The following is a 7,595-nucleotide window of genomic DNA, read 5'->3' as shown; positions in this document are numbered from 1 at the left end:
CGCTCGGGTGAGGTGGGGAACGAGGGAGAGGTGCGGCGTGAGGAGAGAGCAAAAGGGGGGATCTCCGGGCTAGAGTTTTAGGGGGGCGGTGGTTTTATGGGAGGGGGCGGCTACCGGATGGCGGCGCGTGGCTGGTGGTCTTCGTGGAAGCCATCCGCTCCCGTGGCCACTATAGCGAGAGGAGGGAAATGACGTGGGGGTGGGCTGGGCCACACTGTAGACTCAGTCCAGTGCCCAGGGGGGGTTTCTCCTTTTTCCATCTTTTCTTTCTGTTTCTTTTTTCTTTGTTTCTGTTTTATTTAATTTAGGCATTAACTCTTCTCCACAAAAATGTGCCACATGGTCCAATAATTTTATTGCAATATTCCACATGGCCACATAAAGTTTGGACAATTTTGGAAACTGTTTGCATTTTATATTTGAATTTAATAGCAATTTCAATTGCAAATTGGTGTTGTTATTAAAGGTGGGATCCACACCAACATTAAGGTGACGTTGTTTTCCTTAACATTAACTGTATTGAATTTTTCATAATAGGTGCAACACTTTTTCCATCATGTTTGAGGATTTATTTTATCACAATAAAATTCAAGTGGCTTTTGAAATGGAACTTGAAATGAGATATGAATTTCAACTTGATCATATCTAATTTAGCAAAATGATTTGTTGCTAATCATGGTCATCATTGTAGCTTAATTACAATGCTCACTGTAGCAAAAGCTAAGGATGTCACAGTCATAGTGAGCGGCACGCGCTCGAGTGGTCCGTGTAAGCACCTCGTTTGGATAAAGAGGTAGCTAGGAGTGATCTCGGTCATCCTCCTAATACGCAGGAGTACAAAGGGCGATGGGCCCAAGACCCCTGAGCACTTTGGATTTAGATCGGGTGTTGGCCTCTCTATTGAGCATAGGTAGGACTAGGTGTGTCGATCAACCGAGGTCGGGCATGCCCCAGGAAAGTGTGTCCGACCGGAGTTAATTGGGCGTGTTAGGTAATTTGGTGCACCCCTGCAGGGAAGTATCTATTCGAATACCCGTGTCCATGGTAACGGACGCTCGAAAAATATCCCGATCTACTACAACCAAAACTGGATACTTGTGCCAGTAAAAGGAAATTATGGTTGCGGGATCGCTTTCTCGCAGGGAGTCGAGGAAGGATCTCGGGGCATTGATACTACATGCTTGTATATGTTTTCACTACAAGAAATATGCTAACTTGTGACCTTCAATATTGGTCACCGAATAGTAGTTGATTTCCATTTGCGACCTTTTTACGACCAAAACCAGACGGTCAAAAGCTGAGCATCTCTAATGAACTATAACGATCTTCCTTCTGGATTGGTCGTAGACATTTACGAACAAACAAAAGGTCGTAAATTAGAATCAGCCCGGTCCATTCGTGTCATCTACACGCGCCAAGCCCAATAATTCAGCCCATTAAATGTTTTTCTCTTTATTTTTCTTAGCTGGATGGGTCGGGCCCAATAATTTGGCGTTTTATTTTCTGGGATGGAGCCTTTTACTGAGCAATTTTTTTATAGTCCACTCTAGTTTTGGGCCACAACCTTTTTAGTCCACTTCTTGTTTGGGACTTGGCCTTTTATTTTAAGAGACCCAACCTTTTAACTATATTTTTTTATTACAGTCAACTCTTTTTTAGGCCCAAGCCTTTTTAGTCTAGTTCTTGTTTGGGCCTCGGCCTTTTTGCAGTCCAACTAAGTTTAGAGCCCAAACAAAATGGTCCAAAAAAACTCAAATTATTCACAACTTCACAAAATGCATAACTTCACAGGTGCACAGCTTCACAAAATGCAGTACTTCACACGTTCAGAAACTGCATAACTTCACAGTTTACAATCTTTACAGTGCACCGCAACCCATATATGTTTACTACTGCCTACTATTACAATACATATGCTACTCTTTGTTGATAGGCTTCATAGCTTCACACACCTATGCAAAAAATAAGAATAAGGTGTAAACAACATCAAACATCAGACAATGATGGATCCAATAGCTTGTAAGCAAGAATTGGCAAAAAAATCCATGTACATAAATAGTATGACTAACACTAACCAGTATGTGTACATGGAGTGTCTAAAATTTTCTCACTAGCTAGGAGTTTTTTGGTATATAATATACTAACATGTGCAACTCTAACTAAATTGATCCTAGAAATGAAAAGACCTACAAGAATAAGTTCAGTCAGAATCCATGCATGTAAAAATTTGAGCACCAAAATAACAAATCTACCAAACCAGGTAATAATGTTGTAGTTACTGCTTCAGTAAGTAGAGAAGAGCAAGCGGGACTACTTAGAAAATCATTATTGCTCAACTAATGCTACACAAACTAAAACAACACACACATGCCTAATAATCCAGTTAATGGAACAGAGATTATTATGGAACATTAATGCGGCATGGCAAGGTTCATCACATAATTTCATCTTTGCTAAGAAAATGTTAGATATGAACTAAAAATTATCCTCATTCCAAGTCAACAATCAACAAGACCTACACTACACGATCGAAAACAAGAACATGGCTGTAAAATTTCTGAGCAACAAGAAAGTGTACAAGGACATATGGCACGAGAGTGAAAGAGTAACCTCTTAGTTTGTAGATTAGCCAAAGTGCTACCTGTTGTTGTTGTTGAACTAGGGGAGGGGAGTAAGCAGAATGGTGACCACCAGAGCGAATATGGTGGCATAACTGGCCTTGACAAAAACCTGCATTTGCTCGAACAGTTGTAAGTCTTGACAAGCAAAAACACGACAGACATAGGAAGTTGTTGCCAGTGCAACATACTTGGAGAAATAAAATGGAGTAAGCATCATGATTTCTTAAAAAAAATCAGTTAATCTAAAGTTAACTAACTTTGTTATCGAGAAATACAACAGTACATTCATGAAAGCGAGTTACGTAGACAATTTTGAAAAACACAAGTCCATGCAGAACCCGACTCATCCCTTCTACCTCAAAGGCATGGATCATATATTTTAAAACCACAAGTACTTTGTTTGTTTGGTTCATTTATCGAGTTTGTTTGTTTCAGTACTAAGGTTGTAGGTATATCATACAAGTTGTTACATGTAAGAATATCTGGCATTTATAGTTCTATAGAATTGTAGCAGCATACTGATAAAAAAGGAATTCTAACAGGATGTGTGCAGATTTGGGTCGTTTGCAATCTGATCTAAGATAATTTTGATACTTACTGGTACATCTTCTCCAAAAAAAACTTTGCTAGTTTACTCATTTTTTGGACTATATATAATATGGGGTATACGCTGTCCCAAATATATGTGGCCACATTAAGTGAACCAGATTGATTATGAGACTAATGGTTATATATAAATTCGATCATGAAAGTACCGGTGTCGATGTTCCCAATGATGACGCCCTCGCCAAACTTAGCCTTGCGTGAGGACACTCCACGCGGGACACCTCCGGGCCCGGCGATGCCAAGAAACTGCCACGACCGCATTGTGTGCAGCTGGTACCCCCTATTCAGGAACACCGACACCACCTCCGGCAGTCGTGCAGATTAGACGAGACCGGAAAGAAGTGAGTTAATCGATCGATCGACGACACCGTATTTTAGGAGCAAAGACCGTCGATCGACCACGGCGGCGGGTAGCTATGGAAGGCATGGAGTCGGGCTCCCGTTGCATGAGCATCTCGATGGTGGTCGCGTACTTCCTCCCCCTGCGGCACAGACAACACCGCGATGATAAACCTTGAATCGTGGGCCGGACGAGAGCGAGGAATAAGGGATAGACCGATGTTGAGGAGGACCGGCGTCTCCCAGATCCAGACTGGGCCGGCTAGCCATGGGGATGAGGGCACAGGGTGGGATGCGGGACGATCGCGAGGAGCTTGTACCCTAGGGGTAGGGTTTCAGGCTCACCCTGCCATGGCCATGGGGTAGGGGTAGATCTGCTCCTGGGTTGGCTCTGCCGCGCGCCACCGCTGGGGTTGGTGGAGGGGAGGCCGCGCCGGCGGGGTTGGTGGAGTGGAGGCCGCACGGACGGGGCTGGTAGAGCGGAGATCGTGCTCGCGGGGCTGGTGGAGCGGGTGCTTCGCCGGCTAGGAGGTGGGAGGGGTTGTGTTCGGGGCCGTGGGACTTAGGGGGGGGGATGGAGCTAGGGTTTGGGTTGGCCGGCGTGCGTTTAGGAGAAATGGGTGAGAGACGTTGGATCTGTATCATATGGACGGCTCAGATCGACTATAGTGGGGTGATCCGTGGGAAGACAGGTTTTGTGTTCTGATTGTTTCGAAAAATATGTCATTCAAAACAGTTTGTGAAGCACCTACCAATAATATTTTTTTAAATGGCACCACTAATTTTTTTCACTCAAGTTTTATAAAAATTTATGGATGATAACCAACTTGTATGCATTTTCGATCTTTCTAGCATTTTTTGGCCATTTAAACCAACTTGTACCAAATCAATAGGAACCAGGTCAAATTTGAAGTACAACTACTTCATAGTTTGCTTTTTAGGTACACATGTGTATATTTCATCAGAGAAACACTATGAGTTTTGTAAGATTTCACCCTTAGCTACGAACGGTAATGCCCGTGGTTTTGACCGCGTTTTGAAACCGGCATAAATAATTCAAAAAAAATCAAAAAATGGAAAGTCCTTGCATTGTGTCATTGTATTTGACCTATTGCCTAGGAAAAGTAACAAACTTTTAATATGGTAAATATCGTGAAAAAGTCTTCTCATAAATGAGCTATTATGTGTGAAGTTTCAGGACTTCCAAGCAAAATGGCCAATGATATGGTAGCATTCGTGGCATGGTTTGTTCAAATGACATCGTATTTTGCACGAGTTTGCGTATTGGAATGACAAAAAATGTTGGCTAAATAAGTTTTCATTTTTTGGACGAAAAAATCATTTTCCATTTTTTCGAGTGGCCCAAATGAGTTTTTTGTGAAGGATCTACCATATATTTGTTGCAAAATTGGACCGGATCATTTTTCTAAAATATTAGGCCACATTTAATGTACAATTGACCAAATAGTTTGGTGTCAAAAGATTTTATCCACCTCTTGTGGAAAAGCCAAATTTTCGCCGATTCCGCTCGAAGCCGGTCCAATTTGAACTACAACTGCCTTATAGTTTGCTCTTTATTTTTTACAAAAAACATTTTTGGGTACGTAAGTATTCATTTAATCAGAGGAACACCAAAAGTTTTCCAAGATAAACCCACTAGGTAGGAATGATCATATCCTCTTTTTTGACCGCATTTTGAAATGGGCATGAAAAATTAAAAAAAATGGAAAACCTTCGCATTGTGTCATTATATGGGGAAAAGTTAGCCGGTAAAATGATAAACTTGTAATATGGCAATTATTATTAAAAAGTGTTCTTAGAAATGAGCTATCATGTGTGAAGATTGATGGCTTTCAAGCCAAATGATCAATCTTATGGCCACATTCATGTCATAGTTTCTTCAAATGATCTCATATTGTGCACAAGGGTGTGTGTTGGAATAGAAAACAATGTTGCTTAAGGAAGTTTTCATTTTCTTTGTACGGAAAATTCATTTTCCATTTTTTAAGTGCCCAAAATGAGTTTTTTTGTGAAGGACCTACCATATATTTGTTGCAAATTTGGACCAAATCATTTTTCTAAATACTAGGCCATATTTAGTGTACAATTTACCAAATGGTTGGGTGTCAAAATATTTTATCCACCTCTCGTGAAAAAGACAAATTTCCGTCGATTTAGGTGGAAGCGGGTCAAATTTCAACTGCAGTTGCCTTATAGTTTGCGCTTTCTTTTTTACAAAAAACATTTTTGGGTACATAAATATCCATTTAATCAGAGAAACACCAAAACTTTTCCAAGATTCAACAACTAGGTAGGAACGGTCGTACCCGCCGTTTTGAGCGCATTTTGAAATGGGCATGAAAAATTCAAAAACAAATCAAAAAATGGAAAACCTTTGCATTGTGTCGTTATATGTGACAAACTTACCAGGTAAAATAATACACATGTAATATGACAATTATTTTAAAAAAGTCTTCTTAGAAATGAGCTATCATGTGTGAAGATTCATGGCTTTCAAGCCAAATGATCAATCTTATGGCCACATTCATGGCATAGTTTGTTCAAATGATCTCATATTGCGCACAAGGGTGTGTATTGGGATGGAAAACAATATGTCCTAAGGAAGTTTTCATTTTCTTTGTATGGAAAATTCATTTTCCATTTTTCGAGTGCCCAAAATGAGTTTTTTTGTGAAGGACCTACCATATATTTGTTGCATAATTGGACCAAATCATTTTTTTAAATACTAGGCCATATTTAATGTACAATTGACCAAATGGTTGGGTGTCAAAATAGTTTATCCACCTCTCGTGAAAAGACAAATTTCTACCGATTTAGGTGGAAGCGGGTCAATTTTGAACTGCAGCTGCATTATACTTTCCTCTTTATTTTTTCCAAAAATCATTTTTAGGTACATAAGTATCCATTTAATCAGAGATACATGGTGTGGTGGCAAGACATCGAGGTTTGGATGGTGTCTGAGGGCCCCAACTCTAGATCGTGTAAACGAGCATGCCAACCGCGTGGTCACCGCGTGACTGTGGCATTGTCGCGTGTTCTGGGCAGCCTAGGCATGTCTGGTGGGTTGATCACTGCCCCGTTAAGTGTTAGTCAGAATAATAAAACAGAAAAATCTCACGAGGAGACTGAAATAAGCTCAAACATGAATTAGCAGCGAAGTGTTTGATTAGCGATGGGGGAAATTCACAAGGCCAATGGGCCTGATTTTTGGGTGAGGATGATAATATACTAAAAAGAATATACTGGCAAATTTTCAACTCAAATGAAGGAGCCTAGGTGGCACTTGCTTTGCAAAGTACCACACTTGGCAGAAATATGGATGTTGAAGCTGGGCTAAAATGAATGAAAGGATTGATCTACAATTTGGTGGAGGATGGTGATTTGGGCATAGGAATGTACTGTAAAAAAATTATACCGCTTGGACATGCCAAAGTGGCATTTCCTTCACAATGCTCTTGTATGAACAGAAAATTGTAAAAATTATTGAGAGGAATTGGATAAATCAAATGAGCTCACATTTGGTGTAGATAAGTTACACATGTAGGAACATGTCGTGGTAAATTATCAGCAATAATTAAGAAATCTAAAATATATTTGCTTCACAAACTAAAAATATGACCAGAATAAAAGATTGGATGATGAGCTCACATGGATTACTGGATAGAGCTCAAATTTTGTAGAGAGTGGTCATTTGGCCATATATAATATATTTGGAAAAATCTTAGACCATTTAGATATTCATAGCTAGTACTTCCTTCACAAGCTTCTCTCTTGGTAGAAAATTTGGAAATTTGCTGAGGAAGATTTAATAGGCAAATAGAGCTGAATATTAGCATGTGGCAATTATTTGGATATGAAAGATAGCCAAAAAAAAGTTTGCGGGCAATAGGAGGTGTGTATATAGCACTTGCTCTGCAATGTGTCAATTTGGACAGAAAATAGAAATTGAAGTTGTGCTCACATAAATGATTGGTTGGAGCTGAAATTTGGAGGAGTATGATAATTTGG

Source organism: Hordeum vulgare, chromosome 7H (assembly GCF_904849725.1).
Source record: "Hordeum vulgare subsp. vulgare chromosome 7H, MorexV3_pseudomolecules_assembly, whole genome shotgun sequence".
NCBI lineage: Eukaryota > Viridiplantae > Streptophyta > Magnoliopsida > Poales > Poaceae > Hordeum > Hordeum vulgare.
This window is presented reverse-complemented; position numbering follows the sequence as displayed.